The sequence below is a fragment of the Aulostomus chinensis genome, chromosome 17 (genome assembly GCF_037954235.1).
Source record: "Aulostomus chinensis isolate RoL2024-O1b breed Wild chromosome 17, RoL_Achi_v1.0, whole genome shotgun sequence".
Classification (NCBI taxonomy): domain Eukaryota; kingdom Metazoa; phylum Chordata; class Actinopteri; order Syngnathiformes; family Aulostomidae; genus Aulostomus; species Aulostomus chinensis.
The window spans coordinates 6431970-6445000 of NC_141336.1; the positions used below are offsets into that span (position 1 = coordinate 6431970).

Below are 13031 nucleotides of genomic sequence, written 5' to 3' on the forward strand. Positions count from 1 at the left end.
GAAACCCAGACCGCACTCTCCCATGCCACTTCCACCATCTCTTCTGGGGGGAATCTAGAGGCATTCCCAGGCCAGGTGAGCGATGTAATCCCCCCAGTGTGTCCCAGGTCGGCTCTGAGGCCTCTTCCTGGTTGGACATCCTGTGGGAGGCATCTTCACCAGATGCCCAAACCACCTCAACTGACTCCTCTCTACATGGAGGAGCAGTGACTCTACTCTGAGTCTTTCCCGAGTGCCCAGCCACCCTGCAGAGGAAACTCTGTTTCCTCAATGGAATACGTGCTGGTGGGAATAAGGAGTTCCTTAAAGTATTCCTTCCACTGTCCAATTATCTCCTCAGTTGACATCAGCAGCCTTTGGACATCCCCCATGACCTCACTGAACTCCTCCCCCACCAGAGTTTTTGCCTCGGTGACTACCATGGCTGTACATCGCTTGGCCTGCCAGTACCAGTCGGCTGACTCTGGAGACCCACAGACCAGCTATGCCCTCTAGGCCTCCTTCTTCAGCCTGAAGGCTCCCCTCACCTCTGGTGTCAGGGATTACCGCTGCAATTGGCCCCAGCAGCCTTGAGACCACAGCTTGCAGTGGCTGCCTCGACAATGGCAGAGTGGAAATGGGTCCATTTGGACTCAATGTCCCCCACTGCCCGGGATGTGGATGAAGCTCTGCCAAATGTGGGAGTTGAACATCATTTTGACAGGTTCTTCCGCCAGGTATTCTGTCAGACCCTCATTACTTGTTTGGGCCTTCCAGGACTGTGCGGCATCTTCCCCTGCCACCTGATCCAAGTCACTACTAATGGTGATCAGTTGACAGCAACTCGCACAGAAGTCCAATAACTGAACACCACAGGTTCCTCCAAATTACGCTCCTCCAGGTCACGCTGTCATTGCCCACGTGAGTGTTGAAGTCCCCCAGTAGGACAATATAGTCTCCAGTTGGGGTGCCATCCAGCACCCTTCCAAGGGACTCCTCAAAGGGTGGGTACTCTGAAATGCTGTTCAGTGCATTGCACAAATAATCGCCAGGAACCATTGCCGTCCTAAAGATGCAGGGAAGCAACCCTTTTTTCCATGGGGGTAAACCCCAACATACAGGCAGAGAGTCTGGGAGCTGTCAAAAAGCCCGCCCCGGCTGTCCGCCTCTCACCCAGAGCAACTCCAGAAAAGGACAGAGTCCAACCTCTCAAGGACTTGGGTTCCAGAACTATGAGCTATGTGTAAATATGAGGCTGACTATATCTAGCCGGTAATGCTCAACCTCTTCCACCAGCTCCAACTCCTTTCCCACCAGAGAGGTCACATTCCATGTCCTAAAAGCCAGCTTCCATGTCTTCCCTTCTGGTTTCTCCTGCAGGTGGTGGTCCCACAGGGGGACGAGTCCATGTAATCTTTTCGGGCTGGCCCTGGCCAGGCCCCATGGGGAAGGGCCCGGCCCCCAGACACTCGGCCACGGCCCCGACCCCAGGCCTGGCTCCAGGGCAGGGCTCTGGTAACCCTCCGGGCTGGGTACAAATTCTTTTTTTCCTTCTTCCCATGAAGGGTCTTTTTGAACGGTTCTTTGTCTGGCTCTTCACCAAGGACCAGTCTGCCTTGGGTGACACTGTCAGGGGCAAAATGCCCCTTGACAGGATAGCTTCTAGGGTCCTTCAGGCACTCAAACTCCACCACGATAAGGTGATGGTTCCACGAGGAGGTATTTTATTTTGATGTATTTAATTGTGAGAGAGAAGGAAATGTTACCATGAACTTCATATTTGATTAATTTAAGCATTAGCTACAAGTGTTGTAGATGGAAATATCAGACCACTTACCAGTCTGTATTTGAGTCTGGGATGAGAATGTGTTGATGTTGAAACATTAAAATTCTAGACTCCTGAAACACATGTCGAAACACAGCAATACAGCAATTGATACTGCTTAGACACACACACACAAGTCTTAGGTCTCAAACTCCTGACATCTCATCCTTATTAGAGATTGTGGCAAAGCAGCACACTTGTACATTTTTGTTGTTTTCCTCTCCTGCTATCTCATCATCTAAACTTTTCTCTTCTGTGTATGAGACATGATTTATTTAGCGGCCGATGAGACTCACCTGGCCTGCGAATTATTGATAAGCGTAAAGATGAACCTAATTTCTCCATAGGAGTCACACTTAAATATTCATCTCTGTATGAATATTCATGGCGGCGGTGATGCATGCATGAATTTTAGATGACTCTGGAATCGCTGGGCATTCTTCTTCTTCTCTTTCTTTCTTTTTTTTTTTGATGTGTCAACTTGGCCGTTAAAATATTGATGCGGAGCTCGACAGTGTCTCCTCGTCTGGTCCAAGGTCGCTTTCTTGTACCATTTCTCTCTCGCTCCACCACTGAGACGCCAACAGGCCTTTATAAGCCACACATCCATGGCTATTCTTACATCCATCTCCAGGTTTGCTACATTTAGTCAATGTAATTGTATTTAACTGTGGCACATTCTATTTAATGGGTCCAGTGTGTATATGTAGAATCACTTTATAATAACCTGAAACTGAGAATCATTGCTTTAGTCATTGGCTTACATTGAAAATATATGTCTACAGAGAGCACGTCCATGTCAATGGAGCAAACATATTGCATATATCGTAGCCCAGAATTTCCAAAATAGCACTTGCATGTTTTAGTTTGCTGCGGCTTGCCCTCTTATATCTTTAAATGCTGCTAGTAGCAGCTTCTTTAAGCCCCCCCCCCCCCATTATATGTTAGTAGAAGTAACTTCTTGCCTGTCTTAATGTCACTAACTTATTTAAGCCCCGTCCTCTTTAAATGCTATAAGTACTAACTTATTTAACCCCTATCCTCTAAAAATGTACCAACTTAGTTGAGCTACTCAGCGCCCTCTCCAGATGTTAGTATTTGCAATTTATTAAAGCCCTGCCCTCTTCAAATGTTACTGGTCATAATTTAAGCCCCATCCTCTCTTAATGTCTTGGCAGTAAATTATTTAAGCCCCGCCCTTTCCAGATGTTACTCGTAATACCTAATTTAAGCTCCAGCCTTTCTCGCCAAGTTAGCCAAGTGTGCTTTGCTTAGTTTTTCCACTACTTTCTTCATTAAGCTATGTTTTTGGTCAAGTATCTTTGTGCAGCAAAATCTCAGTCATAGTGTTTAAAGCTGATGATTGTGCTTGTCGCTGTGGTGACCACAACAATAGACATCCCCACAGACATAATGAGGGGGATACAGAGGAGGAACAAGCCACAAAGGAAGATTGTACTGCCCTCCAGCTCTTTCCTCTGGATCTCCGGGGGGTGGGGGCAGCGCAGAAATTTCTTCCTCTCTCCTAACTGTGTTAAGACTTTATAGGCTAACAATATATTTTCCCTACACGGATCAATATAGTTTTATTTTTACTGATAAAATATTTACCAGTTTACTGCTTTGGTGTTGTGAGAAGTTGAAAAGCCAAATTTTGACAAATGTAGGTAACCTACAAATTAGCCTGCAGACCACCACCGTAGGTACTCTTAATTGGAAAGATGGTTTGCAACTTGCATTTAAACCCCTAGATGTCACCAGATCCCAAACACTGGTACAGATACAGAATAGATCACAATACATTGTAAAGGACACCACTACAAATAGTTTTACTGAGTAGCTGAACTGGATTATTTTTGTGGTCATAATTAAATTCCAGGAAAGTTTGCCCTACTATTAATTTACATTGTCAGTGTTTTTCTCTTTATTTACCAGGCAAGCCTGCATGTGTGTGTGTTTGTGTGTGTGTGAGTGTGTGTGTGTGTGTGTTTGTGTATTTGTGCGATAGGCTGCAATAAAGCTTCTTATTTGTAGTTTTTTTTCTCTCCATGTGACCGTTAAAGAACCTCGCTGTGCTCCCCTAAATTGCAGGGGGGACTCGACCCCGTAACCATAGTAACGCCAGAGTCCAACAAAAGTTGTTCTTTCCCGAGGTGTGTTTGTATGTGTGTAATGTGCAACTGAGAAGTAGTGTGAAAAAAGAGTTTGTTTGTTTGTGCGCGCGCATGTGTGTGTGTGTGTGTGTGTGTGTGTGTGTGTGTCCTCCGGAAAAGCGAAGCTGGGCTGACAGTAGTGTCTTGGCAGGCTGAGGTGCTACTGTTTATTGTGATGTTGGATGGAGGCACTTATCCACCTTGGAGAGGACGGAGGCCGGAGGAGCTGGTTGTGTTTGTGTGTTTTGATGCAAATGTGTGTGTGCGTGTGTGTGTGTGTGTGTGTGTGTGTGTGCACGCACGCGTGTAAGAAGTGCTTGTTAATTTTGAAATTTTGAAATTCAGTCCTTCTCTCACCGTAATTAATGACTGATTAATTATTTCCGCCACGTAGGCCAGAAAAATGGGGCCGTAGTTCACCTAACATGGTGGAGTGATGTAGCATTGGCCAAGGTGCAACCTATTATTAGAGATGTACTGATTCTCATTTTTTTCTCTGATCCAATTTAGAAACACATCTGATACAGTAGAACCCTTTAATATTTTAATTTTTGTTCTTGTTGTCTGCATTATGTTAAGGTTGCATAATGTGGCTATAGACAGCACTCCATATTATAATTGATTGAAATGTCGTAGGAACTCGTGAATACATTATTGAGTTATTACCTTTTAAGACCACAAGTTCATGCACTACCAGTTTACGTAGATTATTATCTCATTAATTCAATTTACAAGTTTTTATCTGAACCACCAGGTGTTTGGTCCTTGGAGGAGAAATGGGCATGGTCTCGGAATGACGAAAACAAACCATCTGACTCATCAGGTTATTTGAGTTATGGCATGGACTAAAAAGATACTTTAACAGTTAAAATAAAATTATCAGTAAGAGATTAAAGCAGCCGTAGTTGGTGAAGGCAAAAAGAAACAAAAAGTCATTATTCTTCTTTTTCACATTGTAACAGAAGTAAATTAGAATCCCAATATTTTTTGAACCTCACAGATTTACTTGGCATCTTTGTGTCTCCCACTTGTAAGTCAATATTTGATTTTCTTTTTTATAAATGAACTTCCAAGATTTCTCTCTCTCTCTCTTACACACACAGACACAAACACACATACACACACACACTTACAGGAGAGAGAGAAAAAGAGTGTGTTTATTTGTGCTCTGTTCATTCTCTTTCTTTCTCCAGTGTGTTTCATCTCCTCTGATCGGCGGTGTGTGAAAAGGCTATGTTGTTGAGTGTGTTTTTGTGTGTGTGTGTGTGTGTGTGTGTGTGTGTGTGTGTGTGTTTGTGTGTCTTTGGGGAGTTACAACAAGTGTCAGAGTGTGTGGTTGCTGTCAACCAAACACACATCAAGGCCCCCATAGGTCAGTCAATATACGATCAAAACTCTGGTCTAGAGTACCACGGGGGCGGAGCCAACTCTAATTTCCCAGGACGGGAGTGTATGTGTGTGCGTTTTAATTAAAATGCAGAGGGAAACATAACAGCTTTCACATAATACAGAGAAGCACAGTTTGAAACAAACACTTCATGAGTCTTTAACATATAGAAACATATTTAAAGGTTTAAATTACAAATGGAAAACAGCAGGAGGTAAAAGACAGAAAATGATAGCAAACAACAGTGTTAAAGATGCTGTCATATATCTGGAGCAGCATAAATTAAGCTGGTGACATTCAGGCTCTTAAAGTTTGTCAGTTAAAATCTTCTGTGTTAAATACACAAAAAATAATTAAAGAACAGTAATAAGTATATCAGTATATGTCTTGTTTTACTGCTTGGTCTAAAAATCCTGAACTTTGCTGATACCCTGACTTCTTCCCAATGGATTTTCAAGAAATTGGACAGAGATTCACATTGGTCTTGGGATAATTTTGGTGATCCTTCAATTTATTCTTTAATGCCATCAACAAAAAAACAGTTCTCTGCATTAGACTTTTCTTCTTGTTAGTGGTAATTTGCAAATGTCAGCCTAACAGCACACTAAATACTAACATGTTGACAATGATTGAGAAAATGCAAACATCAGCATGATAGCTTGTTCGAGCTAATGCATTTAGCTCACAGTGGCACTACGGATTAGCGTATTGAAGCCAAATTTGACCATAGCAGTGTTTTGTATTTTATTAGCAAAAAAAAATTTACAAGCACCTCAATGTTTTATTCTAAAAAACATCAATTTGAATTCATTTTTCACTTTGTTAAATCCTTAAAAGTCATTTTTAAGCTGTGCAATCGCAACATCTTTGTTTCTTAATTTTTTTTTTTTAGGGTTCTAAAATGAACATACCATAGTTTGAGTTCAGGCTGCTGAGTTTGGAAACTTTTCATTTGGGAGTGTCTCACCCCAGACAGGCCTCTTTGTGCTAAGTATTGTTTGGTATATCAATCACCTGTGCTAATTATTATAACCTAAACACCTCTGCTTCAAATACCACAACATTGCCATGTGGAGTGACATCAGTCCTACTTCTTGGAGCTTTAACATATCTCCTGACTTGTGTGGCGTACTTCAACACCATTTCCCTGTTGCGGACCATTGATGACGTTCATCGAGCTGCTGACAGCTGGTTAGCAGGTTGAGTAGCCCAGCAAGCTAGCTACATCAGTGCCACAATGTAAACAGCCCCACATCAGATCACCATGAAATTCACCACCAGCTCATATGTGAGAGCATCTCAAGTTTAATCACTACAAACATCCAAGCCAGCAGCAAACCTCAACACGATCACACTCAACTTTGGCTCAGTGGGGATTGCTAGCACGCTACAGCCGCTCCTAGCTTCTAGTGACAGACAGTCAGCACTTCCTCATCGGCACTGACAACAGCCCCAGGCAGGGCCACCAAGCTTGAACCCAAGTTGCCAAATTGTTGCAAAATCTAGCCTCAAAGGTGATGCCCATGACAATGTGACTCAAATCTATAAGATTACTACTTCAAAAGAAAATATATCTTGCTATAAAGTCAGAGATTGTTTAACTTTAGCGCTAATTTTGGCCATTCTGTGCTTCCGTATCAGTACAGCATGTCTGATACCTTAATATTTCCAATCACTGACCCCTTTCTGTCAGGTTTGCTCCGCTGTGTCTCACACTGAAGTCCCATAAGTGGAAAAAGAGGATGGTGACAAAGTTTCGTTGAAGAATAGAACACATGGTTTCTTTCAAACAATTGCAAAGTTTCTCTCTACCATTTGAAAAACATTTCATCAAGTCATCACAGATGTGTTTTCCTCTCTTTCCCTGTGGCAACTTCCAGTGGAGTCCAACTAATTACAGTGGCTATCAGGAGTGTGTGTTTGTGAACGTGTGAGTGTGTGCGTATGTGCATCCCTGCCGCTAAATTCTCATTTCAAATAGCCCATGGTGCTCTGATGGTGTGCTGGGCTGCACACACACACACACACACACACACACACACACCTGCTCATTAACTGGCTTCCAAAACCAATCAGTGTGGGTGCGACAGAGACGCTCTGTCTGAGGCAGTGGACACACACGTGTTTGTACCTCTATCCTTGGGAGGACATTCATTCACATAATATGAGCCAAGTTTCTCACTCTAATGTCAGACAACACAACCATGCTTATAGTAAATAGAGCCTAAACCCAAATTTTATCCCATAAACTTCCCTTTAAATGTGTAGCCAAATATTCAAAAATGCTCTCAGATTTGTCCTGACAAAGCTAGATCACCAGTTGTCTGGTAATCTTGTGTTCAAGCCAGAAAGAGAGACACTGAGATCGTGAACACACACACACACACACACACACACACACACACACACACACACACACACACACACACACACACACACGCACACACACACACACACACACACACAGGAGGAAGACCAAACATCAAGTCAAGTTAAACCAAATGTTTAAAAAAAAAAAAAAAAAAAAAGGCCCCAAAAAGTAGTTAGTTCATCCTTGGCCCACAGTCAGTGTTGGTCTTAAAAAATTAACGTTAGCTGTCTTTCTACACAAAGTTTTTTTTGTTTTGTTTGAGTTTAACCAAGATTTTAGGCTTGAAATGTGTCCAATATCACCTGAAGTACCTGGCCGGGAGTGTAGTGTGAGCTGAATAAGTGAGGGGAAAGTTTGATCTGACCTGACAGCCACCACCTGGCTCTACTCTCACCCGCCACACTGTGTTCATGCTGCTTTACAGTGAATCACAACTCTCATTTTACATCTGTTTTTTGTACTCAAGCACATAATTGTTGTGATGAACCTTCCTCTCACAGTTCATATTATACAATGGACACACACAGATCTAATATCCAAAACTGCAGATATCTCACATGAGGTTATGTACAGAATACACTCACACTCACACTGGTCATATTCACTCGCACTGACCATGGTCATATACCAGTAAATTGATGTTCCAGTGTTTTGAAGTGTTATTTTTGTTAACACATATCTAAGTTAAGTCTTGAGGGAATTTCATCAACTTTGACACAAATGTTCTGTGGGACTAGAGGATGAAACGGTTAGATTTCGGTGGTCAAAGGTCACTGTGACTGCCACAGTGACCTTTGACCAGCTGTAATTCTAGCTGTACCTTCCCAGATAGACATTTCTGGTTCTGACAATGTTCTGAGAATGTTGTGGCAATATTTTTGCAGATAAGTTTGTAATCTGTTCCCATGATAGTCCTAAAAGAAGAATAACATTGTCTAATGCCATTCAACAAATGTTGGTTAAGGCCACAGATTAGAAATGTATTACGTAATACAACAATAGGAGAGAAATCTAGTTCACTTAATGTGATTATTAGACATAGCTCAGCCACAAGCAGTGAAGCTAAGTTTATGTTAGCACGATTCAAAGTTAATAACACTGCGCACGGTTGACAAACAGTAAATAGACAGTAAGATGACAGTTTATGTTTAACAACAAGATTATCAAGCTTACAGTACATATCACTGTCCACAAAAAATTATCAACATTTTCAATTGCAACTCAAATCTACTGAAGTAGATTGATAGATGATGGATGAGCACACTTGAAGACACTTCAGGCTGTCAGTAAGTCCAGAGCAGCAGTGAACTTGTTGCAACTCGTATGATATTGAGATCAGTTGGAACCAGTTAGGAAGTGTCTGAATGCCAGGAAATAATAGACACCCAGAAGCCTGTCAGTCTGATTCGTCTCCAAGAATTCATTTCATTCAAGGAGAAGAGCAAGAATGCCTAAAATGAGCATACTCCCTAAAACATTCTGAACTTATTAGTTAATTCCTGCTGTAGGTCTAACCTCACAAAAGCCTAACAATATGAATTAGCAAGAAAAAGACAAGGAAGAATTAAAAATACCAACTTCAATTTACATCTGGAGAAAGTTATCACATCAAAAATGGCTGCAGAAAACTGAGAAAGAGCTGAAAATTAAAACATCAAGTAAAAAAAAAAAAGTAAAAATGAGAACTGGGAAATAATTTTTTCTCTGGACTTAAAACTGACCAGCGGTGAATGAGATTTGAAAGACACCTTACCACCAACTCAACCCCTGTGAGAGAGAGAAGGGGGGATGAATGAGGATGAGCGTTGGCCCAGGAGAGAGGGGGAAAGAGAAGCTAGCAGAGGGAGGTAGAGAGAGCGAATCTTTAATTAGAGACAGATGACTTTGCCATGCCTCAGAAGGCTGGAATTACACTGCAGGCTATGAGGCGAGGCTAATTTCACATGTAATTGTTGCTGCAATCGTCGCTGTGCTGCTAAAGCTCCCAACCTCCCTCCATCCAGAGAGAGAGAGAGAGAGAGAGAGAGAAATGGGGGAGACAGGAAGAAGAGAGGGAGAGAGAGAGATGGGAGGAAGAGATGAGCAGGGGGAGGAAAGAATGAATAAATGATTGGAAGGAAAAGAAAAAAGTAATTTGCTGCCTCAACCGTCCAAACGTTGAAATACTTTCAACCTTTTCAATGTAAAACCTTTGAGGAAGGATGGAGGGGAAAAGAAAGAAGGGACAACAAATGAAATTAGAAGAAGGGAAGAAAGGTGAAGGAAATGAATGAAAGGCAAGAGGAGGAATAACAATAGTTAGGGCGAAAGGTAGAAATGAAGCAGGCAGGAATGAAAACTGGAAGCAATTAATGATGGAAGGATATAAAAAGAAATGATGTGCGTAAAAGACAGAAGTGATAAAAAGAATGATGAAGTAAAGTGCCGGAATTTGGAGAGAAAGACGGGAATTTGGACAAAAGGACAGAAATAAAAATAAAAGAGGAGTGGGAGGAACAAAATAATGGAAAAAGTAAGAGGATAAGAAGGATTGAAAGAAAAAAAGGACAGAAAGTAACTGGTAAAGAAAACTGGCATGGAAGGTAAGATGAAGAAAGAAACAACAGAATGTAAAGGTGACGAAAAGAAATAAGGATAAGAAAAGATAGCGCATTAATGGAAAGAAGCTGAAATGGACTGCAAATAGAACTTTTATTAATAAACTATTAGGGATCCAAGCAAGGACAGGGAATGAACAAGAAAGGAAAGGTAGATGAATTTAAACAAAGGAAGGCAGAGGGAATGAAAGGATAGAGGATGAAAATGGGGAATCAGATAAGAGCCACTGGCTGACCAAAACAAGAATTTTGGGAACAGAAGAATAAGGATACCAGGGAGAATGAAAAGAGGCACTAGGGATAAAAGGAACACAGCAAAGGAAGTTATGGTAGTAGGTGGGAAAAGTGGACATATGAAGAACGATAAAGGGGAATTTGGGGAGGAAGCAAGGGTATATGGATTGAGAGCTCATTGTAAGAAGTGAAAAGGAAGCAGGAAAAGTAGGAAGCAAGGAAACTATATTAAGAGGGAAGGAATGATCCTGTGTGTTCCTGTAATCCTCAATTTAGAAACATCTGACCTCTGTACCTCTAATGTGAGCTGTGGAGAAAAAGAGCTGGAGAGGAGGTGTAGAAGAGGGATGGTGAGGAAGGAAAGAAATCCATCTTCAACCATTAAATCAACTCTTTGAAAGAGCAGAAATCTCTCCTTTATCCTACCAAAGAAACTTCCTGCAGCCGGGAAAGTCTCTCTCTGTCTTTGTAGACTGATATTCCCCCGTCTTCTCTCCAGAGATCCTGCCGCTGCCTCGGTGTGTATTTGGAGAGCGTGTGTGTGTGTCTGTGTGAGTGCATCAGGTGTGTTGCATTTCCTGGGTCAGACATCCTGATGTTGCGTTTTGTCGTTTGTCACAGCTTGTTATTCAAGCAGAGCTGCTGAAATCCTCTGAGACTGAGAGAATATTCTCTCATGTCGTCCTCTATTCTCACTCCTCTACTCTGCTTGTGTGTGATTCAACGTCTGTGTGCATGCGTACGCGTGTGTGTGTGTGTGTGTGTGTGTGTGTGTGTTTGAGTGTGTGTGTTAGTGTGTGTGTGTTCTCTGATGTCCTCCCCCCTTCCTTCTCCATTGCCTCGTAACGTTAAAGTCCCAAAATAGAGACATCTTTGTGTGGACAAGATTATTTTTGCAAGATTAAAAGTGGAGGGGTGAGTGTTGCTTTTGAAGTGAGCAGACTATTAAATGTGAATTGTTGTGTCTTTGGAGGCAACTTCAAGTAATACTTAACCCAAAAACTTGGAATTTCACCCCTCTCACTGCTAGGAATTTTCTAATTGTGAAGTTGCTTGTACTGGTGCATTCAGTTAGACTTTACATTTTTCATGGTCACTGTGAACAGGATGTATTCTATTAGCTAAAATAAGAGTTTGTTGATTATTGAGCATAGAGCTGGATAAAGAACTTTTACCTGATAATGCATTCAAGAGTTTGTAAACGCAGGTCTGGACAGCTTTTCTGTCAGTAGTAGTCTGTGTCCACTAGCTTCATGCTAAAAATATGTGGCTGGCATTCCAATATTTCTAATAGCACCAAGAAGTCATGCAGGGCAAAACAAATTAGAGAAATCAAGATATCTAGCGGTGAGTGCTTGAAGTGCAAGTTATACTGTTTTGGGTGAAGGAATGCTCTAAGGGTGCGTTTCCACTGGTTCACTTCGGCTCAGGTCAGGTTGGTTTGACCCCGTTTCCACTGGCCCCAACTACTAACGGTTACCATTTTAGTCCCTGCTCCGCTGGGGTTCCAAACATGCCAAGTGAGACTAAAATGTGACATAAACACATAGCCAGGCGCTGATTGAGTAACTTACCCACTTACGTCATCGTATCATCTTGTCCTCGGCAGAATACTGGTCATCGCTTGGTAAAGTCTTTAAAGTGTATAACTTTCTTGGGTGTTCTGTTTTGCCACTTGAAGCCTTGCCTGTCTATCTTCCCTCACTTTTAGTTTAAGCAAAAACCACAGACCGAGGAACAGGCATAACGCTGCCCCCATGTCTTCCATTGCTGTTGTTTTGTTGCACACAAATGATGCCAGGGAACTCTCAGCCAGTGACTCCACCCATGCTGACGTGGTACCCAGTGCGAGTGGAAACGCACCCGTACCGAGGCAGCCGAAGGAAACCAGTGGAAACGTGCCTTAAGTGCCTTTTAAAGTCAATTGGATATTGGATTAACAAGAATAGGGTGAACAGGCAAGCCAAAGAGAAAAAAAAATTGAAGCTCCCCAGTTCATATTAAGAAGTAGGAAAGGCAGGTTAGCACATCTAGTGGTTGTAACCTGATCCCACTCAACACACACACACACACACACACACACACACACACACACACACACACACACACACACACACACACACACACACACACACTAGATATGACTGTAGACATTCATCAATCAGTACTGAAGCATCAATCAAGAGCAAACAATATGAATGAGGTTAGTCAAAAGTTTATCAAAATAAGGGTTTGATTCTGATCATTACAAGTGTAATCACAATTCTACGTTTTATTTCCAGATCACCTCCAATCACTTCTGTATATCTGTATAAAAAAAACTATTTACTGCATACATTGTTCGCTGATTTAGGAGAAAACACGGCCACTGTCAAAGAGTCTAACATGTTTACGAACTGAATTGAACAACAAAAGGAGCTTATGTTCAGGTGCATTTACACAGACTGACATGAAATTTCTGGTGGGGAAAAGGGCCTGGATGGTG

General features: G+C 42.0%; 1 protein-coding gene across 1 annotated transcript in view; it reads left to right on the plus strand.

The window, feature by feature from the left end:
• The window catches only part of akap6 (A kinase (PRKA) anchor protein 6), a 219717-nt gene that overhangs the window by 128662 nt on the left and 78024 nt on the right, over window positions 1–13031 (plus strand). The window lies entirely within an intron of this gene.